The sequence below is a fragment of the Pseudophryne corroboree genome, chromosome 9 (assembly GCF_028390025.1).
Source record: "Pseudophryne corroboree isolate aPseCor3 chromosome 9, aPseCor3.hap2, whole genome shotgun sequence".
In the NCBI taxonomy this organism is placed as follows: Eukaryota; Metazoa; Chordata; class Amphibia; order Anura; family Myobatrachidae; genus Pseudophryne; species Pseudophryne corroboree.
In genome coordinates this window covers 252,802,309-252,830,019 of record NC_086452.1, presented here as the reverse complement: position 1 = coordinate 252,830,019, position 27,711 = coordinate 252,802,309, and the positions used below count along the sequence as shown (strand labels likewise).

Below are 27,711 nucleotides of genomic sequence, written 5' to 3'. Positions count from 1 at the left end.
CTGACACCTAAATCCCTTTTTCCTGTTGTATCCAAGCTCCTGCAAGCCACACCACAAAGTCCCTCATCGTCAATTTCCTCCTCAGTCAGGATCGGAAGTAGTCCTGCAGGCCATGTCACTGGCATGACTGACGAGTCCTCTCCTATCCGAGATTCCTCCGGAGGATCCTTGAGTGCTACGCCTACTGCTGCTGCTGCTGTTGTTGCTTCTAGGAGTCGATCATCATGCCAGAGAGGAAGTCGGAAGACCACTTGTACTACTTCAACTAAGCAATTGACTGTCCAACAGTCCTTTGCTAGGAAGATGAAATATAACAGCAGTTACTCTGTTGCAAAGCGGATAACTGAGGCCATAACAACTATGCTGGTTGATTTAGACAGTTGATGGACTTACCGTGTTCCCGGTACCAAATCCCGTCTAGATTCCACTTCACTAGGAAAGCAATTCCCGTATTGTACAGGGACATTAAGAAAAGTGTCCTCGGTGTCCTGAAAAATGCAGTTGTACCCACTGTCCACTTAACCATGGACATGTGGACAAGTGGAGCAGGGCAAACTAAGGACTACATGACTGTGACAACCCACTGGGCAGATGTATTGCCTTCCGCAACAAGAACAGCAGCGGCACCAGCAGCAGCATCTCACAAACGCCAACTCGTTCCTAAGCAGGCTACGCTGTGTATCACCGGTTTCCGTAAGAGTCATACTGTTGAGAACCTCTAACTGAGGGACATCTTTGCACAATGGCAGGGACGTGCAGTCAGGGGAGGCAGGGGTGGCAGTGCCTCCCCTGTCCTTAATGATTAAAATAATACAAAGAAGATACTTATGACACATATTCTGTGTCCTAAGTATCTGCTTTAGCCTTTATATTATTTAAATCATTATTGTCATGTAAAAAAAAGTTTTAAATGTAGTATTAAATGTGGTCGGAGGCACCGCTCTCGGTGCCTCCCGCTGTCAATGGAGAAGGGCCGGAAGCGGGGGGCGGGGCCAAGCATCGGTCAGTAAAAGCCCATTAAAAAAAGCCTTGTAAAGCGGCACCTATAGAAGTGCCTCTTCACGCTCCTGTCACAAAGGCTGATCTGATTGGGCAGTGGGCAGGTTCGAACTGGCTCTCCGTCACCAAACCACCCCCATCCCAGAGCTGGCTGACGCGGTGAGCATCAGACGCTCCCTCCCTCCCTCCCTCCCACCACCAGCCGATAATGCCCCCTCTCCTCACCCCTGGAGATTACAGCTGCGCTGCAGTGGCCCACATCATATGCAGGGAGCGAGCAGATCTGCCGCAGAGGCGCCAGCAGCGCTCACTGCTCAGGGCAGCATTTCTCAAAAGTGTGCGCCGCAGCCAGGAACACTGATCTGTGATGTGGCCCGATCACCCAGTTTGCATGCATAACTTGGTGATCGGTGCCTGCATGTGGGGAAGCAGTGCGGGCGGAGCAGCATCTACAAGTGAAGACGGATGCCGGCGCCGACGATGATGGATTGCCCTGTCCGCCCGCACCCCAAATACGCAAATGCAGCTGCAGAATGAGCGGGGGAGGGGGAATGGAAGCGCACCTACTCAGGACCTTCGTGCTCATTTCCATAGGGGGCACAGCTCCTCCTCTACACATGCTGCGCTACCTGTCATGAACTACTTCTGCAATCAGTGTTTAAAGGTCAGTGTGTCACCATGTCCTCCCCCAAAAAATGTATGTCACTGTGTCCCCCCCCAAGCTCCTGTATATTTGTCAACTCCCCCTCCCTCCAGTGTGTCAGCATGTCTCCCTCTCCAAGACCCAGTGTGTGTCTGTCTGTGCTACCATGCCCCCCCCCCCCCCCCCGTGCCCATGTATGTGTGTCACCATGCATTCCTATGTCACCCCCCCAGGCCCCAGTGTGTTTTTCACCATGTCATCCCCAGGCCTCAGCATGTGTTGCCATGTCGCTCCCCAGGCCCTATGTGTGTCTCATCCTTTTTTCTTCTTTGCCTATTACTCCTTTTATATCTGTCCCCCCACCTTTTAACATTTACTCTCACCACCCACCTTTCCCTTGTGCCCTCCCAAAACCACTATTTCTCTTGCCTTGCACTTTCTCCTCCCACCCATTTTCTTCCACTTCCACACTCTATACTACTTACCTTCCTTCCAGAGGCGTCTCAAGAGAGGAGGGAACACGTGTGCAGACTCCATGTGTGCGCCCCCTCCTCTCCCGTAGCCGGTAGCGCCGCTGCTAGCGCTCTGAGCACTAGAGACTCTGGCATAGTGCCAGAGTCTACAGCGCATGCGCAGGACGCCGGAAAAATGGCCGCTGCACCATTTTTTCGGAGTCCAGCGCATGCACTGTAGACTCTGGCTCTGTGCCAGAGTATCTAGTGCTCAGCGCACTAGCAGCGGCGCTGATGGCTACGGGAGAGGAAGGGGCCCACACGGTCGCCAATGGGTGCCAGAAAGGTAAGTAAGGAAAAAATGGGTGCAGGGTGTGCAGTGTGGGCCCCCCTGGACCCAGGGTCCCGTGTGCACCGCACACACTGCAACCATTATAGATACACCAGTGCTTCCTCCCCATCTTCTGCTGACGGCGATGGAGTCCTGCTGGCAAGGAGTCAGAAGCGACATGGAGAAACCGGAGGATGGCAGGTAAGTACAAGTAAACAATTTCTCCCCCATTCCTCCTCTCTCTCTGCCATCTCCCTCTATTCCTCTCTCTCTCTCACTCCCATCTCCCCCCTATTTCTCTTTTCTCCTTTTTCCCCGCTACATCTCCTCTTTCCCGTATAAGTCTTTTCCTCCTCTCTCTCTGCCATCTCCTCTATTCCTTCTCTCTTCCTTCTCCCCCTTTTACTTCTCTCTCTTCCTTCTCCCCCTTTTCCTTCTCTCTCTTCCTTCTCCCCCTATTCCTCCTTTCTTCCTTCTCCCCCATTCCTCCTCTCTTCCTTCTCCCCCTATTCCTCTCTCGCTCTATCTGCCCTCTCCCCCATTCCTCCTCTCTCCCTCTGCGTTGTTTCCCCCTATTCCTCACTCTCTGTCTGCCGTTTCCCCCTATTCCTCACTCTCTGTCTGCCGTTTCCCCCTATTCCTCACTCTCTGTCTGCCATTTCCCCCTATTCCTCACTCTTTGTCTGCTATTTCCCCCTATTCCTCACTCTCTGTCTGCCATTTCCCCCTATTCCTCACTCTCTGTCTGCCGTTTCCCCCTAGTCCTCTTTCTTCCTTCTCCCCCTATTCCTTCTCTCTCTGACTGCCCTCTCCCTCATTCCTCCTCTCTCCATTTGTGTTGTTTCCCCCTATTCCTCTCTCTATCTGCTGTCTCTCCCTATTCATCCTCTTTCTCCTGTCTCCCCCTGTTCCTCACATCTCCAACTTCTCCTCTCTCTTCCATCTCCCCATATTCCTCCTCTTTCTTATCCATAAATTTATAAAAATTGATAATATATTCGCCTCTTGCTCATCACAAGTTTGATGAGCAGACAGGCTACGGCCATTGGCTGGGACGGCGGCAGTAGCGGGCATTGGCTCAGGGGCTGTAGGAGTCATCTGCGGTACTCGAAGGACATTATGGCTGCAGTGCCTCACCAGCCACTGACCTCACCGCACGCCACTGCACAATGGCTTCCCGCATTTAGACTCTCCCAGGGATTTGTGATATCTGACAGCATCCAAGTAGGCATGTCAGACAGTCCGTATGTATACTGGCAGGAAAAAGATGCAGTTTGGAGGCACTTGCACAAACTTGCTTTATTTTACCTAAGTTGTTCCCCCCCTCCAGTGTGTACTCCGAAAGAGTGTTTAGTGCAGCCGTTAACCTTGTCAGGTATCGGCGTAAGAGGTTACTTTCAGAAAATGTGGAGAAGATGATGTTCATCAAAATGAATGATAAATTCCTCTGGGAAAATCTTTACCAGCAATTACCTCCAGAAAGTACACAGGGACCTGTGATGGTGGATTCCAGCAGGGACAAATTAATACTATGTGAGGAGGGGGATGTACACAGTGAAAGGAGTGAGGAATCGGAGGATGAGGACGACATCTTGCCTCTTTAGAGCCAGTTTGTGCAAGGAGAGACTAATTGCTTCTTTTTTGGTGGGGGCCCAAACAAACTAGTAATTTTAGCCACAGTCGTGTGGCAGACCCTGTCGCTGAAATTATTGGTTTGTTAAAGTGTGCATGTCCTGTTTATACAACATAAGGGTAGGTGGGAGGGCCCAAGGACAATTCCACCTTGCACCTAATTTTTTTCTTTGCATTATGTGCTCTTTGGGGCCTAGTTTTTAAAACTGCCATCCTGTCTGCCACTGCAGTGCCACTCCTAGATGGGCCAGGTGTTTGTGTCGGCTACTTGTGTCACTTAGCTTAGTTATCCAGCTACCTTGGTGCAACCTTTTGGCCTAAAAACAATATTGTGAGATGTGAGGTGTTCAGAATAGACTGGAAATGAGTGGAAATTAATGTTATTGAGGTTAATAATACTGTAGGAACAGGAAAAAAAAATTCTGTGATTTTAGCTTTTTTATGTTTGTTTTTTTTAAATCCAGATCCAAAACCAAAACCTGAAAGTGTGGTTTTGGCAAAACCAACCCAGATCCAAAACACGAACGGAGATCCAGATCCAAAACCAAAACCCGAAAAGTGTCTGCCGCACATCTCTAGTTATATCTGCCCGTCCCACCAGCAGTGCAACATGTTTTTGGCCAGTTGCTTGCTTTTTTGCTTTACTTTAACAAATATTAATCAGGCCCATAGTACCATCGTTATAGGAGTTTGTAAGCGTTCTCTTAAATTTTTACACAAATGGAATTTGAAGCAGTATACGCCCATATACCAGACACTTAGCAAACCTTTTTTAATGCAATTTCCTGTCTTTGTGTCATTATTTTGTATTAACTTTAATTTAAGGTTATGTGACTCATACACAAGACACACATTAGCCATTAGGACATTTCTATAGAACAACTTCAATTTGCACAGAAAAAAACAACCTGAAAACTGAGCATCCATGTGTCCAAAATAATTGTCAAGAAATCAAACAAGAGATGCATAGCAACTGTCTAGTGATGTGCACCGGAAATTTTTCAGGTTTTGTGTTTTGGTTTTGGATTCGGTTCCGCGGCTGTGTTTTGGATTCGGACGCGTTTTGCCAAAACCTCCCTGAAAATTTTTTGTCGGATTCGGGTGTTTGTTTTCAAAAACCCCTCAAAAACAGCTTAAATCATAGAATTTGGGGGTAATTTTGATCCTATAGCAGTGGTTTCCAAACTTTTTTGAATCACGGCGCCCTAGAGTATCAGAATTTTTTTCTCGGCACCCCTAGGCCAAAAATTTCTTATTGAGAAATTTAGAAAGAAATATTACATTAAGTAGATCGCGTTTATAACTTTATATGTCATCCTTAGGGTCAGTTGTGTGGTGAGGGACAGGATTTGCTTCTGTTTGTCCAATATTTTATGATTGACAGATACTAGCACTAGTTTTGCCTATTATATTGACCATGAATAATTTGAATTGGTCCTGGACCACCAACCCAGGGCACCCCTGCAAGTGTCCCGAGGCACCCCAGGGAGCCATGGCACACAGTTTGGGAACCTCTGTCCTATAGTATTATTAACCTCAATAACCACAATTTCCACTCATTTGCAGTCTATTCTGAACACCTCACACCTCACAATATTATTTTTAGTCCTAAAATTTGCATCGAGGTCGCTGGATGACTAAGCAAAGCGACCCAAGAGGGCGGCACAAACACCTGTCCCATTAAGGAGTGGCACTTCAGTGGCAGACAGGATGGCACTTCAAAAAATTGGCCCCAAACAGCACATGATGCAAAGAAAAGAGAAAAATAGGTGCACTGTGGTCGCTGGACGGCTAAGCTAAGCGACACAAACGCCTCAATATCACTGGAATTATTCGTTCTAATCAATGGTATTATTGGTCCAAATCACTGGAAGAAAATGACAAAATCACTGGAATTATTCGTTCTAATCAATGGTATTATTGGTCCAAATCACTGGAAGAAAATGACAAAATCACTGGAATTATTCGTTCTAATCAATGGTATTATTGGTCCAAATCACTGGAAGAAAATGACAAAATCACTGGAATTATTAGTTCTAATCAATGGTATTATTGGTCCAAATCACTGGAAGAAAATGGAATGGATGGATACTTGCAGTGACACAGAGCTGCAAGATACAGCAATGGCCTACTGTACAACGATGGGGGTAATTCCAAGTTGATCGCAGCAGGAAATTTTTTAGCAATTGGGCAAAACCATGTGCACTGCAGGGGGGGCAGATATAACATTTGCATAGAGAGTTAGATTTGGGTGGGTTATTTTGTTTCTGTGCAGGGTAATACTAAATACTGGCTGCTTTATTTTTACACTGCAATTTAGATTGCAGATTGAACACACCACACCCAAATTTATCTCTCTCTGCACATGTTATATCTGCCTCCCCTGCAGTGCACATGGTTTTGCCCAACTGCTAAAAAATTCCTGCTGCGATCAACTTGGAATTACCCCCATTATACTGTTAGTCACCAAAATGCTGCACTATAATACTAGAAGCTATAGAAAAGTATATATATTATTGTATATATCAGTACAGAGCAGTGTAACTGTGACACATGTGTCCTGATTATACAAGAAGGATTTTTGATCCTGCACCGACCTAGATTCAAAGCTACATAAGTAATCTTAAAGGGGCCAGAAATGGACAATAATGCTAAATATTAGCAATTGCTATGCGTCCGTGTGGCGGTGCGCCCAGAGTCAAGAAAAGGGGGAATATACGTACGAAAAGAGAAAAGTATGACTCTTGTTTGGGCGCACTCTTGTGATAAACTAGATGTTAATTAACCAGTGATGTGTCTAACGATTAATAATGAAGTCTTTATTGTCTACTCTTTAAAATGCAAGGGGACTAAAAACAACAAGTTAGACATAACGAGTTGAACGTAACACTCCCGTGGATATGCCGACTGGAGAAATAGGTCTCCCAAAATAAATAAAGAAATGTCCAGATCTTAATTATACCTGGATAAATGCATATCGGAAGATAGCCACATATTAAGCTGCTTCCATCTGCCCAAGATCTGTGCAAACTGTGTTTGAATTGATGTAGCCCTAAGTTTGGTTACATTCGTGAGTGGGAGAACCCTCACACTAGGTAACAATTCTAACAATAATAATAATAATAAACCACTGTATTTAATGAAATTAATAAATTAAATAGGTGAGAAGATGAAGTATAAGTGGTGATACTGCTGTTGGTGTGGTTTCCACGGGGAAGAGAGTCTCCCTACTTCACTGGGTATTCCCTAGAGGTCACCCATCTAGGTACTGACCCAGCCCACCTCCGTTTAGCTTCCAAGATCGGACGAGATTGGGCGTGAACGTAGGGGTATGGTCGTAGGAAGGTTTGACCCTGTAGCACCAATGAGAGTGCACCGAAACGGGAGGATGAATTCCTCCACGGAGAGGAAATGCTAGAAATGCGTGGAGAAAAGAGTGGTAGTAGATAAATGAGTGTGAATCTGCTATCCACGTTAGACTGAAGAGACGTGTCTCCTGAGGGGACACGCTCCCCTGAATCGTGGATGAGAGTTCACAGAAGGAAGAACATCGAGAAGAAAAAACATGGCAAGGATAAACGGAAAGTAATTGCAATTAGATTGTTATATAAGATTACAGTGGGTCCCTTTGAGTCCTCTCTTATTTGGATTCTAATAAATCCTGGGTCAAAATATATATAGATCACTGTGACAGGTATCAAGACAAATTCCAAAATAAGTCATAATAATAGTAATCTCATATGGGTGGTGCCAGATCACATGGTAAGTGTATAGCTACCTTTACATAACAGATTTTAATAGCATTTGATAATAGATGAAATTGTGCAGTGCACCAGACCTTAGATGTCACTCGTGATATTAACAGTGAATTCTTGATTAAACAAATATTAGTTACTAACATGAGCAAATATATGAGGAAAAGAGGAAGAAAAGTAGGAGAATTATCACCTATACAGTTCTGTCTTTAGTAAATGCCCTCAGAGGGACAAAAATATAAAGTACACAGTTTGGAGGTACCTCAGGTAGAGTACATGCAGAATCACACGGCACCTGTCCTAATTACACTTGAATGTGAGGAAAGAATATTGCACATTATACTTAGGCAAAACAAAGATATACCGTGCTCTTTCACTGAGAACACCAACAGTACTGGTAACGACAGAGATTGTCTCTGTAAAAAATGGGCTTAAGCGAATAAATAAGAATTTACTTACCGATAATTCTATTTCTCGGAGTCCGTAGTGGATGCTGGGGTTCCTGAAAGGACCATGGGGGAATAGCGGCTCCGCAGGAGACAGGGCACAAAAGTTAAGCTTTAGGATCAGGTGGTGTGCACTGGCTCCTCCCCCTATGACCCTCCTCCAAGCCTCAGTTAGGATACTGTGCCCGGACGAGCGTACATAATAAGGAAGGATTTTGAATCCCGGGTAAGACTCATACCAGCCACACCAATCACACTGTACAACCTGTGATCTGAACCCAGTTAACAGTATGAGAACAGAGGAGCCTCTGAAAGATGGCTCACTACAACAATAACCCGATTTAGTTAACAATAACTATGTACAAGTATTGCAGATAATCCGCACTTGGGATGGGCGCCCAGCATCCACTACGGACTCCGAGAAATAGAATTATCGGTAAGTAAATTCTTATTTTCTCTATCGTCCTAGTGGATGCTGGGGTTCCTGAAAGGACCATGGGGATTATACCAAAGCTCCCAAACGGGCGGGAGAGTGCGGATGACTCTGCAGCACCGAATGAGAGAACTCCAGGTCCTCCTTAGCCAGGGTATCAAATTTGTAGGATTTTACAAACGTGTTCTCCCCCGACCACGTAGCCGCTCGGCAAAGTTGTAAAGCCGAGACCCCTCGGGCAGCCGCCCAAGATGAGCCCACCTTCCTTGTGGAATGGGCATTTACATATTTTTGGCTGTGGCAAGCCTGCCACAGAATGTGCAAGCTGAATTGTACTACAAATCCAACGAGCAATAGTCTGCTTAGAAGCAGGGGCACCCAGCTTGTTGGGTGCATACAGGATAAAACAGCAAGTCAGATTTCCTGACTCCAGCCGACCTGGAAAACTATATTTTCAGGGCCCTGACAACATCCAGCAACTTGGAGTCCTCCAAGTCCCTAGTAGCCGCAGGTACCACAATAAGCTGGTTCAGGTAAAACGCTGACACCACCCTAGGGATAAACTGGGGACGAGTCCGCAGCTTTGCTCTGTCCGAATGGACAATCAGATATGGCTTTGTGAGACAAAGCCGCCAATTTTGACACTCGCCTGGCCGAGGCCAGGACCAACCGCATGTTCACTTTCCATGTGAGATATATCAAATCCACAGATTTGAGTGGTTTAAACCAATGTGATTTTTGGAATCCCCAAAACTACGTTGAGATCCCCCAGTGCCACTGGAGACATCAAAAGGGGTTGTATATGCAGTACTCCCTTGACAAACTTCTGGACTTCAGGAACTGAAGCCAATTCTTTCTGGAAGAAAATCGACAGGCCGAAATTTGAACCTTAATGGACCCCAATTTGAGGCCCATAGACACTCCTGTTTGCAGGAAATATAGGAATTAACCTAGTTGAAATTCTTCCGTGGAGCCTTCCTGGCCTCACACCATGGAACATATTTTCACCTAAACTGTGATAATGTTGTGCGGTCACCTCCTTCCTGGCTCTGACCAGGGTAGGGATGACCTCTTCCGGAATGCCTTTTTCCCTTAGGATCCGGCGTTCACCCGCCCCTGCGTCAACGCAGCTGCGGTAAGTCTTGGAACAGACATGATTCTTGCTGAATCAAGACCCTTCTTATCTCTTGAAGTTCCGGTTACCAAGTCCTTCTTGGCCAAACCGGAGCCACGAGTATAATTCTTACTCCTCTCCTTCCTATAATTCTCAATACCCTGGGTATGAGAGGCAGAGGAGGGAACACATACCCGACTGGTACACCCACGGTGTTACCAGAGCGACCCAGCTATTGCCTGAGGGTCTCTTGACCTGGCGCTTCAGGTGGGACGCCATCTTATGACCACCTTTGGTCTTTCCCACGGTTTACAATCATGTGGAAACTTCCAGATGAAGTTCCCACTTTTCCGAGTGGAATTCATTCCTGCTGAGGAAATTCAGTTTTCCACTCCCGGAATGAACACTGCTGACAGTGTTATCACATGATTTTTTGCTCAGCGAAAAGTTCTTGCTGTCATTGCCCTCCTGCTTCTTGTGCCGCCCCGTCTGTTTACGTGGGCGACTGCCATGATGATGTCCGTGACTTTGAAGCAGAGGTCTTCCTAGGCTCAGAGCATTGGAAATTGCTCTTAGCTCCAGTATATTCATGTGGAGAAAAGTCTCCAGACTTGACCACATTCCTTGGAAATTTCTTCCCTGTGTGACTGCTTCCCAGCCTCTCAGGCTGGCATCCGTGGTCACCAGAACACAGTCCTGAATGCTGAATGTGCTGTCCTCTAGAAGATGAGCACTCTGCAGCCCCCACAGAAGAGACACCCTTGTCCTTGGAGACAGGATTATCTGCTGATGCATCTGAAGATGCGATCCGGACCATTCGTCCAGCAAATCCCCCTGAAATTTTTTTGCGTGAGATCTGCCGAATGGAATTGCTTCGTAAGAAGCCACCATTTTTCCCAGGACTCCTGTGCATTGATGCACTGATACTTGGCCTGGTTTTAGGAGGTTTCTGACTAGTTCGGATAGCTCCCTGGCTTTCTCCTCCAGGAGAAACACCTTTTTCTGGACTATGCCCAGAATCATTCCTAGGAACAGCAGACGTATCGTCGGAAAAACGCTGCGATTTTTGGAATATTTAGAATCCACTCGTGCTGTCATAGAACTACTTTAGATAGTGCTATTCCGACCTCCAACTGTTCTCTGGACCTTTCCCTTTTCAGGATATCGTCCAAGTAAGGGATAATTAAGATGCCCTTTTCTTTGAAGAGAATCATCTTTTCGGCCATTACCTTGGTAAAGGCCCGGGGTGCCGTGGATAATTCAACGGCAGCGTCAGAAACTGATATTGACAGTTCTGTACCACGAACCATAGGTACTGAGTGACTCCATCTTGATTTGAACCTTTGTATGTAAGTGTTCAAAAATTTCAGATTTAGAATATGTCTCACCAAGCCGTCTGGCTTCAGTACCACAATATAGTGTGGAAGACTAATACCCTTTTCCTTGATTGTAGGAGGGGTACTTTGATTATCACCTGCTGGAAATACAGTTTGTGAATTTTTTCCCAATACTGCCTCCCTGTCGGAGGGAGCCTTTGGTAAAGCAGACTTCAGGAACCTGCGAGGAAAAGATGTCTCGAATCTCCAAACTGTACCCCTGGGATAATACTTTGTACGATCTAGGGGTCAACTTGCGAGTGATCCCACTGCACGCTGAGACTCTTGAGACGACCCCCCACCTCACCTGAGTCAGCTTGCACGGCCCCAGCGTCCTGCTGAGGACTTGGCAGACTCGGTGGAGGGCTTCTGTTCCTGGAAAGGGGCTGCCTTCTGCAGTCTACTTCCCTTTCCTCTATGTCTGGGCAGATATGACTGGCCTTTTGCCCGCATGCCCTTATGGGAACGGAAGGATTGAGGCTGAAAAGACAGTGTCTTTTTCTGCTGAGATGTGACTTGGGGTAAAAAGGTTGGATTTCCCAGCTGTTGCCGTGGCCCCCAGGTCCGATGGACCGACCCCAAGTACCTACTTTCCTTTATACGACCATACTTTCATGTGCCGTATGGGATCTGCATCACCTGACCACTGTCGTGTCCATAACATCTTCTGGCAGATATGGACAACGCACTTATCTTGATGCCAGAGTGCAAATATCCCTCTGTGCATCTCGCATATATATATATATATATATATATATATATATATAGACTGCATCCTATTAAATGCTCTATATCACTAAAATATTTTCAGTCAGGGAATCCGACCAAGCCAACCCAGCACTGCATTTCCAGGCTGAGGCGATCGCTGGTCGCAGTATAACCACCGTATGTGTGTATATACTTTTTAGGATATTACTCCAGCTTCATATCAGCTGGCTCCTTGAGGGCGGCCGTATGATAAGCGTGTGAGCGCCTTATCCACCCTAAGGGGTGTTTCCCAACGCGCCCTAACTTCTGGCGGGAAAAGGTATAACGCCAATATTTGCTATCGGGGTAAACCCACGCCTCATCACACACTTCATTTTATTTTATCTGATTCAGGAAAAACTACGGTAGTTTTTTCACTGCCACATAATACCCATCTCTGTGGTACTTGTAGTATCAGAAATATGTAACACCTCCTTCATTGCCCTTAACGTGTGGCCCTAATGAGGAATACGTTTGTTTATTCACCGTCGACACTGGATTCAGTGTCCGTGTCTGTGTCTGTGTCGACCGACTAAGGTAAACGGGCGTTTTAAACCCCTGACGGTGTTTTTGAGACGTCTGGACCGGTACTAATTGTTTGTCGGCCGTCTCATGTCGTCAACCGACCTTGCAGCGTGTTGACATTATCACGTAATTCCCTAAATAAGCCATCCATTTCGGTGTCGACTCCCTAGAGAGTGACATCACCATTACAGGCAATTGCTCCGCCTCCTCACCAACATCGTCCTCATACATGTCGACACACACGTACCGACACACAGCACACACAGAGGGAATGCTCTGATAGAGGACAGGACCCACTAGCCCTTTGGAGAGACAGAGGGAGAGTTTGCCAGCACACACCAAAAACGCTATAATTATATAGGGACAACCTTATATAAGTGTTTTCCCTTATAGCATCTTTATATATATGTCTAACGCCAAATTAGTGCCCCCCCTCTCTGTTTTAACCCTGTTTCTGTAGTGCAGTGCAGGGGAGAGCCTGGGAGCCTTCCCTCCAGCCTTTCTGTGAGGGAAAATGGCGCTGTGTGCTGAGGAGATAGGCCCCGCCCCCTTTTCGGCGGGCTCGTCTCCCGCTCTTCAACGGATTCTGGCAGGGGTTAAATATCTCCATATAGCCCCCGGAGGCTATATGTGAGGTATATTTTGCCAAATAACAGGTTTCCATTGCTGCCCAGGGCGCCCCCCCCAGCGCCCTGCACCCTCAGTGACTGCCGTGTGAAGTATGCTGAGAGCAATGGCGCACAGCTGCAGTGCTGTGCGCTACCTTAAGAAGACTGAAGAGTCTTCTGCCGCCGATTTCTGGACCTCTTCTCTTTTCGGCATCTGCAAGGGGGCCGGCGGCGCGGCTCCGGTGACCCATCCAGGCTGTACCTGTGATCGTCCCTCTGGAGCTAATGTCCAGTAGCCTAAGAAGCCAATCCATCCTGCACGCAGGTGAGTTCACTTCTTCTCCCCTAAGTCCCTCGATGCAGTGATCCTGTTGCCAGCAGGACTCACTGTAAAATAAAAAACCTAAAACTAAACTTTTCTAAGCAGCTCTTTAGGAGAGCCACCTAGATTGCACCCTTCTCGGCCGGGCACAAAAACCTAACTGAGGCTTGGAGGAGGGTCATAGGGGGAGGAGCCAGTGCACACCACCTGATCCTAAAGCTTAACTTTTGTGCCCTGTCTCCTGCGGAGCCGCTATTCCCCCATGGTCCTTTCAGGAACCCCAGCATCCACTAGGACGATAGAGAAAAGCAGATGAGTGTTAAGTGTCACTCATTCAATTGGTAGGCAGATGGGGTACCCGCAGGGGATGCGGGGCCACCAATACCTGCCCCTATAGCAAGGTTATACCACAAAGTACCTAAATGAGATAGTACACATATATGCTATGCAGCTGGGCTGGAAGCTCCAGCAATATTAGTGATTTTTACAGAGCCAAGGGAAAGTGCTGCTTTAGCATAGGTTTGGAGCAATAGAGTTAATAAACTTAAATAAGCATCAAATATCACCACTCCAAGTGTCAGACAGGTGGGGTGCCTGCAAGGAAAACGCGTTTCACCCGGTCACGGGCTTGTTCACTACCATTCTGAGCAGCTCCCCAGAGTTGAATGTCTGAGTGTTAAAAACCCTTAATGATTAGTGTCAGCCAATAGCTGACCATGTGGGCGGAAATACTAAACACATTTGTCCAATCGAGGGCCTACAAAAAAATGCATCATAGGGCCGGGCTAAATTAGACAAGTGAGATGGGCAAAGAAGGGCGGAAGTTGGACTTCTCACTTCCGCTCAAACTGTATTGCCGTATTGTGAAACACAGAAAGTAGTGTGACAGCAATGTCACATGGGGCGGGCTGCAGCGGACTAGGAGGGCGGGGATTACTCCCGCCCTGGACAGTATAGTCCAAGTCCGAGCAGTCGCTAGAGGCGGCATGACGCTGGTAAGTGTGGGCGGAAGCTGTAAACTGGGCTTCCGCCCGCATGAGCGGTATGACGCTTATGAGTGTGGGCGGAAGCTGTAATCTAGACTTCCGCCCGCATGAGGATGTCGGGTTGCTAGGGAACCATCAACAAAGTAGACGGAAATAGAGGACTAGAGGGGCCGGCATAGGGTTTCTAGGATACCCTCATAACACACGGGAAGACACATGGAGAGGGGTGCCAGTATGCCCTGCCCGTCCCCCGTATAATACAGACTGTAATTATAGATATGATTACCAATTATAATGGTATGAACATAATGGTAAAAGTGAAATAGAGGTAACAGTGAAATGTCTGGGGATGAAAAAATTATGCAAATCGGTATACATTGCAAATATCAAAGGATGAAAAAATGGCATGAAGATAATGATGAGGAGGATGAGCAATAAATTAAAATAAAATAAAAATGAAAAATGAAAAAAATAATGAATGAAATGAATAAAAAATATATATATGAATAAATAAATATATATATATATATAAAGAATAATTAGGATGAAAGTTACAAAGCGTGAAGGAGCAGCAGCAATGGGTTAATAGAGAGTAAAGGCCTGCTAGGGTAGATACATGGGAAAAAAGCGGCATGAAGAAGGATTAATTAAAAATTAAAGATTACTGGTATACTGTATGTAAGTGGAAAGATATTTACGGTGGGAATGAGTAGTGTAAATTGCAACGGAGAGAAGCATGTGGGTAAATAAGTGAATGAGTAGCGACTAATGAGTGATGAGTGTTAGTATGAATACCAGACGGCCTGGGATAGTGCAACTGGGATACTAAACATGTTAATGTGACAACATACTGTGTCTGGGGAATAACAAGGACTAGAGGTAGCATGTGTGGCTACCTGAAGTGCGTCATGTCTCAGGTGTGCATCAAATAGAAATATGTGAGAATTAAACGTATGAGTGCAACCTAGGGGGAGGGGGGAAGTGAGAGTGAAATGAGAAGTGTGAAAGTTGATGCAGAACAAGTGCAAGAGTGATATGTTCCTAATGGGAAGATATAGGGAAAGTTGCGATGTGAGGTGCCCTTGTTCTTCTGACAGGGGTCATAATAGCTATGGAAGGGTGTGAGGGGGTGTCCTAACTAGGTGTGTGTAAAAGGTGTGCTGGTGGGAGTGGGGTGGCAAGGCAGTGAATGAGGGGAGGAAATGGTAAATGAGAGTTGATGTGATAAAGGAGAATGAATATTATTATTATGTTAAGGTGAAATGAGAAATAGAAAAAGAAAAGAAAAGGAAGAAAAGAGGGGAAGAAAAAGAAAAAAGTGGGGGGGGGGGAAGAAATAATACTGTGCCTAGCCACGTTGGACGTAGAAGCTTTATACACTAGTATCGACCATCAGATGGGCCTTGAGGCAGTCCAACACTTCTTGAATTTCGGCAGGAATGACGATTTCAATTCTCTTCTCTTCAATTTGTTGAACTTTGTATTGGAGAAGAATCATTTCACCTTCCAGGATCCGTTTTACCTGCAAGTTAGGGGTACCGCGATGGGCGCGGCTTGCGCACCTACTTACGCCAACCTATTCTTGGGAAGATGGGAGCAAACTCATGTTTTCAATGAACAGAATGACATATACACAGAACATGTGTTAATCTGGCTTAGGTATAAAGATGATATTTTTATTATCTGGGATGGCACAGAGGAACTCCTGTTATCATTTATTCACCTTCTTAACAGCAATAACTTGAACATAAAATTAACACACACCATCAGCAAAGACATGGTTGCCTTCCTGGACCTACGGGTTTACAAATCTCCAGATGGCGTGTTAGCAACGGAACTCTAACGGAAGGAAACCGCCACAAATAGCATCCTCCTCCAAACCAGCGCACATTTCCCCCCCACTATAGAGAACATTCCGAAGGGGGAATTTTTGAGACTGAGGCAAAACTGCTCAGAGGTAGGGATCTATAAGGTGAAAAGTCACGAACTGACCAATCGGCTCCTGGAAAGGGGATACAGCAAGCACTCGCTCAAGCGGGCTCAAAAAGAGGCACTCGATACCAGCAGAGACACATTAATCTCACAACGCCAGCTCAAGACTAAGAAGGATGAGACCAAAATCAGGTTCGTTGGAACTTTCTGTCCTGAATGGAAACTCCTAAAGCAGGCTATTGAAAAACATCTTCCCATTTTACAGTCAGATGCGGACTTATCACCTTACATAAACTCAAAAGTCAACATGAGTTGGCGCAGGTCCAAAAACATTAAGGACCACCTGGTCAGAATCCACTTCATTAAAAAAACGCCAATGCAAAGTCAGATTACGGACTTTATAGCCAGTGGAATTCCAGCACACACAACAGTGACGGGTTCTTTCCCCTGTGGCAAATGCAAGGCCTGCCCCCATATTCTGAAAACCAATTCAGTGGTGGACAGATATGGTAAGACCATAAGGATCAACCAATTAACTGCGACACGCAAGCACTCATTTATTGCATCACATGCAGTTGCAATGTCAGGTACATAGGAATGACAACTCGTAAACTTAAGGAAAGAGCGTTGGAACATCTTGGCACCTGTCGCAATGCCGCCATGGACCTTGCCCGGATGAAGCAGATAACCACAGTTGCAAGACACTTTTACACCCGTCATAAGGATTATCAGAAGGACCTCAAGATCTTTGGTCTGGAGCAAATTCATCTGGGAATCAGGGGCGGCGACATTACCAAGGAACTCTTGAAAAAAGAAAGCGAGTGGACCTTCAGGTTGGGTGGACTCCGACCTAATGACCTCAATGAGAATATTAACTTTAGTGTATTCCTATAATAACTCGCTATAATTTTCACATATGGCGTATACTTTTCTTTGTTTACACCTCTTGCATTTTCACAATTTGTACACACCGTAGGCACAGTATCATGGCTTGTAGTTTTAACTCTTCATTTTTCTTTCCTTTCCTTTCCTTCCCCTTTCTTTCCCCCCCCTTTTTTTCTTTTTCTTCCCCTCTTTTCTTCCTTTTCTTTTCTTTTTCTATTTCTCATTTCACCTTAACATAATAATAATATTCATTCTCCTTTATCACATCAACTCTCATTTACCATTTCCTCCCCTCATTCACTGCCTTGCCACCCCACTCCCACCAGCACACCTTTTACACACACCTAGTTAGGACACCCCCTCACACCCTTACATAGCTATTATCACCCCTGTCAGAACAAGGGCACCTCACACCGCAACTTTCCCTATATCTTCCCATTAGGAACATATCACTCTTGCACTTGTTCTGCATCAACTTTCACACTTCTCATTTCACTCTCACTTCCCCCCCCCCCCCCCCCCCCAGGTTGCACTCATACGTTTAATTCTCACATATTTCTATTTGATGCACACCTGAGACATGACGCACTTCAGGTAGCCACACATGCTACCTCTACTCTTTGTTATTCCCCAGACACAGTATGTTGTCACATTAACATGTTTAGTATCCCAGTTGCACTATCCCAGGCCGTCTGGTATACATACTAACACTCATCACTCATTAGTCGCTACTCATTCACTTATTTACCCACATGCTTCTCTCCGTTGCAATTTACACTACTCATTCCCACCGTAAATATCTTTCCACTTACATATACCAGTAATCTTTCATTTTTAATTTTAATTAATCCTTCTTCATGCCGCTTTTTTCCCAAATATCCACCCTAGCAGGCCTTTACTCTCTATTAACCCATTGCTGCTGCTCCTTCACGCTTTGTAACTTTCATCCTAATCATTCTTTATATATATATATATTTATTCGTTGTTCACCTTGAAAAAGGGGCGCTTGGTCCCCGAAACGTCGGTTCACCACTACGTGTGAAATATATTTAACTTCTTCACCAGACTTTGAGTGCCGCTTTTTTCATGCTTCATCTACCCACCAATTCCTGAGATGGCACCAAAGCAGTAAAATTGAGGAGGGGGAGTGCCGGTCCGGATAGACTGTATATATTTATTCATATATATATTTTTTTATTCATTTCATTCATTATTTTTTTCATTTTTCATTTTTATTTTATTTTAATTTATTGCTCATCCTCCTCATCATTATCTTCATGCCATTTTTTCATCCTTTGATATTTGCAATGTATACCGATTTGCATAATTTTTTCATCCCCAGACATTTCACTGTTACCTCTATTTCACTTTTACCATTATGTTCATACCATTATAATTGGTAATCATATCTATAATTACAGTCTGTATTATACGGGGGATGGGCAGGGCATACTGGCGCCCCTCTCCGTGTGTCTTCCCGTGTGTTATGAGGGTATCCTAGCAACCCTATGCCGGCCCCTCTAGTCCTCTATTTCCGTCTATTTTGTTGATGGTTCCCTAGCAACCCGACATCCTCATGCGGGCGGAAGTCTAGATTACAGCTTCCGCCCACACTCATCAGCGTCATGCCGCTCATGCGAGCGGAAGCCCAGTTTACAGCTTCCGCCCACACTTACCAGCGTCATGCCGCCTCTAGCGACTGCTCGGACTTGGACTATACTGTCCAGGGCGGGAGTAATCCCCGCCCTCCTAGTCCGCTGCAGCCCGCCCCATGTGACATTGCTGTCGCACTACTTTCTGTGTTTCACAATACGGCAATACAGTTTGGGCGGAAGTGAGAAGTCCAACTTCCGCCCTTCTTTGCCCATCTCACTTGTCTAATTTAGCCCGGCCCTATGATGCATTTTTCTGTAGGCCCTTGATTGGACAAATGTGTTTAGTATTTCCGCCCACATGGTCAGCTATTGGCTGACACTAATCATTAAGGGTTTTTAACACTCAGGCATTCAACTCTGGGGAGCTGCTCAGAATGGAAGTGAACAAGCCCGTGACCGGGTGAAACGCGTTTTCCTTGCAGGCACCCCACCTGTCTGACACTTGGAGTGGTGATATTTGATGCTTATTTACGTTTATTAACTCTATTGCTCCAAACCTATTCTAAAGCAGCACTTTCCCTTGGCTCTGTAAAAATCACTAATATTGCTGGAGCTTCCAGCCCAGCTGCATAGCATATATGTGTACTATCTCATTTAGGTACTTTGTGGTATAACCTTGCTATAGGGGCAGGTATTGGTGGCCCCGCATCCCCTGCGGGTACCCCATCTGCCTACCAATTGAATGAGTGACACTTAACACTCATCTGCTTTATTCGCTTAAGCCCATTTTTTACAGAGACAATCTCTGTCGTTACCACTGTTGGTGTTCTCAGTGAAAGAGCACAGTATATCTTTGTTTTGCCTAAGTATAATGTGCAATATTCTTTCCTCACATTCAAGTGTAATTAGGACAGGTGCCGTGTGATTCTGCATGTGCTCTACCTGAGGTACCTCCAAACTGTGTACTTTATATTTTTGTCCCTCTGAGGGCATTTACTAAAGACAGAACTGTATAGGTGATAATTCTCCTACTTTTCTTCCTCTTTTCCTCATATATTTGCTCATGTTAGTAACCAATATTTGTTTAATCAAGAATTCACTGTTAATATCACGAGTGACATCTAAGGTCTGGTGCACTGCACAATTTCATCTATTATCAAATGCTATTAAAATCTGTTATGTAAAGGTAGCTATACACTTACCATGTGATCTGACACCACCCATATGAGATTACTATTATTATGACTTATTTTGGAATTTGTCTTGATACCTGTCACAGTGATCTATATATATTTTGACCCAGGATTTATTAGAATCCAAATAAGAGAGGACTCAAAGGGACCCACTGTAATCTTATATAACAATCTAATTGCAATTACTTTCCGTTTATCCTTGCCATGTTTTTTCTTCTCGATGTTCTTCCTTCTGTGAACTCTCATCCACGATTCAGGGGAGCGTGTCCCCTCAGGAGACACGTCTCTTCAGTCTAACGTGGACAGCAGATTCACACTCATTTATCTACTACCACTCTTTTCTCCACGCATTTCTAGCATTTCCTCTCCGTGGAGGAATTCATCCTCCCGTTTCGGTGCACTCTCATTGGTGCTACAGGGTCAAACCTTCCTACGACCATACCCCTACGTTCACGCCCAATCTCGTCCGATCTTGGAAGCTAAACGGAGGTGGGCTGGGTCAGCACCTAGATGGGTGACCTCTAGGGAATACCCAGTGAAGTAGGGAGACTCTCTTCCCCGTGGAAACCACACCAACAGCAGTATCACCACTTATACTTCATCTTCTCACCTATTTAATTTATTCATTTCATTAAATACAGTGGTTTATTATTATTATTATTGTTAGAATTGTTACCTAGTGTGTGGGTTCTCCCACTCACGAATGTAACCCAACTTAGGGCTACATCAATTCAAACACAGTTTGCACAGATCTTGGGCAGATGGAAGTAGCTTAATATGTGGCTATCTTCCGATATGCACTTATCCAGGTATAATTAAGATCTGGACATTTCTTTATTTATTTTGGGAGACCTATTTCTCCAGTCGGCATATCGACGGGAGTGTTACGTTCAACTCGTTATGTCTAACTTGTTGTTTTTAGTCCCCTTGCATTTTAAAGAGTAGACAATAAAGACTTCATTATTAATCGTTAGACACATCACTGGTTAATTAACATCTAGTTTATCACAAGAGTGCGCCCAAACAAGAGTCATACTTTTCTCTTTTCGTACGTATACATGTGTCCTGACAAGCAGTATAAAAGCTATAGAAAAGTATATATATTATTGTATATATCAGTACAGAGCGGTGTAACTGTGACACGTGTGTCCTGACAAGCAGTATAGAAGCTATAGAAAAGTATATATTATATTACTGTATATCAGTACAGAGTGGTGTAACTGTGACACATGTGTCCTGACAAGCAGTATAGACGCTATAGTAAAGTATATATAATATTACTGTATAACAGTACAGAGCGGTGTAACTGTGACACGTGTCCTGACAAGCAGTATAGAAGCTATAGAAAATAAGAAAAGTATATATATTATTGTATATATCAGTACAGAGCGGTGTAACTGTGACACATGTGTCCTGACAAGCAGTATAGAAGCTATAGAAAAGTATATATAATATTACTGTATATCAGTACAGAGCGGTGTAACTGTGACACGTGTCCTGACAAGCAGTATAGAAGCTATAGAAAATAAGAAATGTATATATATTATTGTATATATCAGTACAGACAGAGCGGTGTAACTGTGACACATGTGTCCTGACAAGCAGTATAGAAGCTATAGAAAAGTATATATATTATTGTATATATCAGTACAGAGTGGTGTAACTGTGACACATGTGTCCTGACAAGCAGAATAGAAGCTATAGAAAAGTATATATATTATTGTATATATCAGTACAGAGCAGTGTAACTGTAACACATGTGTCAGACAAGCAGTATAGAAGCTATAGAAAAGTATATATATTATTGTATATATCAGTACAGAGTGGTGTAACTGTGACACATGTGTCCTGACAAGCAGTATAGAAGCTATAGAAAAGTATATATAGTATAGAAGCTATAGAAAAGTATATATAATATTACTGTATATCAGTACAGAGCGGTGTAACTGTGACCCATGTGTCCTGACAAGCAGTATAGAAGCTATAGAAAAGTATATATAATATTACGGGTGTAGTACGGCTGACCGGCGGTCTCCTGACTGCTGGTCAGCTTACCTACGCCGGGATCCCGGCAGCATACCGACGCCGGGATCCTGGCGGGGAGGGGCGAGTGCATCCACGGGTTCTATTACCACTCTATGGGTGTCGTGGACACCCACGAGTGAAAATAGTCCCTGATGGTCGGCATGCCGACCATCGAGACAGTGACCCGACGGGCTGGTGGAGGAGGTCATGTGACTGTCGGTCAGCTGACCGGCGGTCACATGAATACTACCCAATATTACTGTATATCAGTACAGAGCGGTGTAACTGTGACCCATGTGTCCTGACAAGCAGTATAGAAGCTATAGAAAAGTATAATAAGATTTTAAACCTACCGGTAAATCTTTTTCTCCTAGTCCGTGGAGGATGCTGGGGACTCCGTAAGGACCATGGGGTATAGACGGGCTCCGCAAGAGACATGGGCATTATAAAGAACTTTAGAATGAGTGTGCACTGGCTCCTCCCTCTAAGCCCCTCCTCCAGACCTCAGTTAGAGAAACTGTTCCCAGAGGAGACTGACAGTACGAGGAAAGGATTTTTGTTAATCCAAGGGCAAGATTCATACTAGCCCACACCATCCACACCGTATAACCTGGAATATACGCAACCAGTTAACAGTATGAACAAAACAGTATCAGCCAACGACTGATCCTAACTGTAACATAACCCTTATGTAAGCAATAACTATATACAAGTCATGCAGAAATATGTCCGCACTGGGACGGGCGCCCAGCATCCTCTACGGACTAGGAGAAAAAGATTTACCGGTAGGTTTAAAATCTTATTTTCTCTTACGTCCTAGAGGATGCTGGGGACTCCATAAGGACCATGGGGATAATACCAAAGCTCCAAACCGGGCGGGAGAGTGCGGATGACTCTGCAGCACCGATTGAGCAAACATGAGGTCCTCCTCAGCCAGGGTATCAAACTTGTAGAATTTTGCAAAAGTGTTTGAACCCGACCAAGTAGCTGCTCGGCAAAGCTGTAAGGCCGAGACGCCTCGGGCAGCCGCCCAAGAAGAGCCCACCTTCCTAGTGGAATGGGCCTTTACTGAATTTGGTAACAGCAATCCAGCCGTAGAATGAGCCTGCTGAATCGTGTTACAGATCCAGCGAGCAATAATCTGCTTAGAAGCAGGAGTGCCAACCTTGTTGGCTGCATACAGGACAAACAGTGCCTCTGTTTTCCTAACCCGAGCCGTCCTGGCTACGTACATTTTAAAGGCCCTGACTACATCAAGGGATTTGGAATCCTCCAAGTCTCCCGTAGCCACAGGCACCACAATAGGTTGGTTCATATGAAACGATGACACCACCTTAGGCAAAAATTGAGGACAAGTCCTCAACTCTGCTCTATCCTCATGGAAAATGAGATACAGTAGGGGCTCTTATGAAATAAGGCCGCCAATTCGGACACCCGCCTTGCAGATGCCAAGGCCAACAACATGACCACTTTCCAAGTGAGAAAACTTTAATTCAACTATTTGAAGAGGTTCAAACCAGTGAGATTTTAGGAACTGTAACACCATGTTAAGGTCCCATGGTGCCACTGGGGGCACAAAAGGAGGCTGGATGTGTAGCACTCCCTTTACAAAAGTTTGGACTTCTGGGAGAGAAGCCAATTCCTTCTGGAAGAATATAGATAGGGCCGACATCTGTACCTTAATGGAGCCTAACTTTAGGCCCATATCCACTCCTGTCTGTAGAAAGTGGAGAAAACGGCCCAAGTGGAAATCTTCCGTAGAAGCATTCTTGGCTTCACACCAAGATACATACTTCCTCCAGATACGGTGATAATGTTTCGCCGTCACTACCTTCCTAGGCTTTATCAGAGTAGGGATGACTTCTTCCGGAATACCCTTCTCCGCTAGGATTCGGTGTTCAACCGCCATGTCGTCAAACGTAACCGCGGTAAGTCTTGGAACACGCAGGGTCCCTGCTGCATCAGGTCCTCCCTGAGAGTAAGAGGCCACGGATCTTCTGTGAGCATCTCCTGAAGATCTGAATACCAGGCCCTTCGAGGCCAATCTGGAACAATGAGTATTGTCTGTACTCTTCTTCGTCTTATGATTCTCAATATTTTTGAGAGAGGAAGAGGAGGGAACACATAGACCGACTGAAACACCCATGGTGTCACCAGGGCGTCCACCGCTACTGCCTGAGGGTCCCTTGACCTGGCACAATACCTCCGAAGCTTCTTGTTGAGGGGTGATGCCATCATGTCTATTTGAGGAAGTCCCCAAAGACTTGTTATCTCTGCAAAGACTTTTTGATGAAGTCCCCACTCTCCTGGATGGAGATCGTGTCTGCTGAGGAAGTCTGCTTCCCAGTTGTCCACTCCCGGAATAAATAACGCTGACAGAGCGTTTACGTGATTTTCTGCCCAGCGCAGAATCCTGGTGGCTTCCGCCATTGCCACTCTGCTCCTTGTCCCGCCTTGGCGGTTTACATGAGCCACGGCTGTGACGTTGTCTGATTGAATCAGTACCGGTAGGTCGCGAAGAAGATTCTCCGATTGTCGTAGGCCGTTGTATATGGCCCTTAATTCCAGTATGCTGATGTGTAGGACCACAGTCCCTGAAAATTCCTTCCTTGTGTGACTGCTCCCCATCCTCGGAGGCTCGCGTCCGTGGTCACCAGAACCCAGTCCTGAATGCCGAACCTGCGACCTTCTAGAAGGTGAGCATTCTGCAGCCACCACAGGAGAGACACCCTGGCCCTGGGGGACAGGGTTATTTTCTGATGTATTTGAAGGTGGGACCCGGACCACTTGTCTAGAAGGTCCCACTGAAAAGTCCTTGCATGAAACCTGCCGAAGGGGATGGCCTCGTAGGTCGCCACCATTTTCCCCAGTACTCGAGTGCATTGATGGACTGACACTTTTTTTGGTTTTAACTGGTCTCTGACCATGTTCTGGAGTTCCTGGGCTTTTTCCATAGGGAGAAAAACCCTCTTTTGTTCTGTGTCCAGAATCATGCCTAAGAAAGACAGCCGAGTTGTTGGAACCAACTGTGACTTTGGTAGATTTAGGATCCAGCCATGTTGCTGCAGCACTCTCAGGGAGAGCGACACGCTTTTCTGCAACTGTTCCTTTGATCTCGCTTTTATCAGGAGATCGTCCAAGTACGGGATAATTGTGATTCCTTGCCTGCGCAGGAGTACCATCATTTCCGCCATTTCCTTGGTGAAAACCCTCGGGGCCGTGGAAAGCCCAAACGGCAACGTCTGAAATTGATAATGACAGTCCTGTACAGCGTATCTCAGGTACGCCTGATGAGGAGGATAAATGGGGACATGAAGGTATGCGTCCTTTATGTCTAGTGACACCATGAAATCCCCCCCTTCCAGGCTGGAGATCACTGCCCTGAGCGATTCCATCTTGAACTTGAACCTTTTTAAGTACAGGTTCAGGGATTTTAAGTTTAGAATGGGTCTGACCGAGCCATCCGGTTTCGGAACCACAAATAGGGTTGAATAGTACCCTTTTCCCTGTTGTATTAAGGGAACCTTGATAATCACTTGCTGAAGACACAGCTTTTGAATTGCAGCTAAAACTATCTCCCTCTCTGGGGGAGACGCAGGTAAAGCCGATTTGAAGAATCGGTGGGGAGGCACGTCTTCGAATTCCAGCTTGTAGCCTTGGGATGTCACCTCAGGTGTCTTTTCCTTAAACATGTGTACCCTCGTGTCAGGGGCAGAGGGGTCATCTGTGATATGCAAAACATCTTTTATTGCAATAATCATATAATGAATACTTTTTGACACCCTTGGGTGTAACTTTGCATCATCGTAGTCGACACTGGAGTCAGAATCCGTGTCGGTATCAGTGTCTGCTATTTGGGATAGGGGACGTTTTTGAGACCCTGAAGGGCCCTGTGACACAGTCAAAGCCATGGATTGACTCCCTGCTTTTTCCCTGGACTCTGCTTTGTCCATCCTTTTATGTAATAATGTCACATTTGCATTTAAAACATTCCACATGTCCAACCAATCAGGTGTCGACACCCAGTGCCGGATTAAGCGGGGGACCCAGGAGGTACGTTACCCCGGGCCCCCCAGTTCTTAGGGGCCCCGTGTCCTTGATCGCACCTGCCGCCATACCCCCCGTCACCTCACTGCCTGTGCATGAAGTCATCTCTTGAGGCCCGGCGCCCCGCACTACTCTGCGCCCGCCCTGCCCGCCTCACCTGTTCTATCCCTGCCATGTACAGTACAGTACATGCGCAAGGAGCAGGAGGAGCGCCAAGTGACGTGCATCCCACACCCGGAAGTGCCTCCGTTATCCCGGGATGAGGGAGATGTTGGTGTGGCTGCTGCTTGTCGTGTCCCTGCTCCGAGCCACCCTGCGCTATGTCAACAGGGATGTGCAGGGTGCCAAGGCTGGGGTGCCCACTCCAGTTAGTGTCACCCTACAGTTTGGCTCATTTTATTGTGCCCACCCAAAGTTGGGTCATTCCACTGTACCCGCCCCAGCTTGGATCACACTATGCCCAGCACACCCCTCAGCAGCAGAGCCCATCAGTCCCCCACGAGCTGCAGGCATTAACCAAGACAAAGATGACCCATGAGGAAGCCGACAGTGTGGTGTCAGCACACTTTTACTACTTTAGTTCCATTCTCATGAAATCTCCCCCCTCTCCATCTGTCTTTTTCTCTCTCTCCTCCCCCCATCTCTCTCACTCTTTTTCTTCCTCTCCCCCTCTCTTTCTCTCTCTCCACCCCTTCCTCCCCCCTCTCCTTTTCCCTCTCTCTCTCGGTGGTCGAGGTGGTGTGTGGGTGGGTGTCAGGGTGGTGCCTCAGAGATGTCAGTGTGTATGTATGTGTATATATATCAGCAGTGAGGGTGGCACTCACGGGACTGGCATTCAATTCAAGTAAATGAACAAAAGAATCTCCTTCACAATCAACATTCCGGTATTATTAAGCTTCGCCAGGATCCTGACAAAGGTTAATAATACCGAAACGTTGATCGTGAAGGAGACTCTTGTGTTCAGTAATTTGAGTTGAATGCCATATACCATATATATAATAGTCCTTAGGGGCCCCCCATATCTTAAGTACCCCGGGCCCCGCCATATACCATATATATAATAGTCCTTAGGGACCCCCCATGTCTTAAGTACCCCGGGCCCCCCGGAACCTTAATCTGGCTCTGCCGACACCCCCACACACACAGGGATATTTATATGGAGACCGATCCCCAATAAGGCCCTTTGGAGAAACAGAGAGAGAGTATGCCAGCACACACCCAGCGCCAACTGACACTGGAAAAACCAATTCCCAGATAAATAGCGCTTTTATATAATTATGTGCATATAATACACCCCCAGCGCCTTACAAGTGCCCCTCCCCCTCTTTTCTGCTCTGTGTCACCGTGTTCAGCAGGGGAGAGTCCGGGGAGCCAGCTTCTCTGCAGTGTCTGTGGAGAAAATGGCGCTGTTTAGTGCTGAGGGATCAAGCTCCGCCCCCTCAGCGGCGGGCTTCGGTCCCGCTCGATTTTTTTAAATACTGGCGGGGGATTTACTATATACAGCTCTCGGAGCCTATATATTCATTTTAGCCAGTCCTAGAGGTTTAAAATTGCTGCCCAGGGCGCCCCCCCCCCCCCCTGCGCCCTGCACCCATCAGTGCCTGCCGTGTGTGTTGTGTGTGGGAGCAAGTTACCTCAGAGAAGATCTGAAGTCTTCTGCCGCCT

At 46.0% G+C, this 27,711-nt stretch overlaps 1 protein-coding gene and 2 pseudogenes across 1 annotated transcript in view; 1 reads left to right on the top strand and 2 right to left on the bottom strand.

Moving 5' to 3' along the window:
* The window catches only part of COLGALT2 (collagen beta(1-O)galactosyltransferase 2), a 265,169-nt gene that overhangs the window by 146,885 nt on the left and 90,573 nt on the right, over positions 1 to 27,711 (bottom strand). The gene's annotated exons all lie outside the window — the stretch shown is intronic.
* Positions 7,282 to 7,400, bottom strand: LOC134962659 (5S ribosomal RNA; annotated as a pseudogene).
* On the top strand, positions 20,403 to 20,521 carry LOC134964283 (5S ribosomal RNA; annotated as a pseudogene).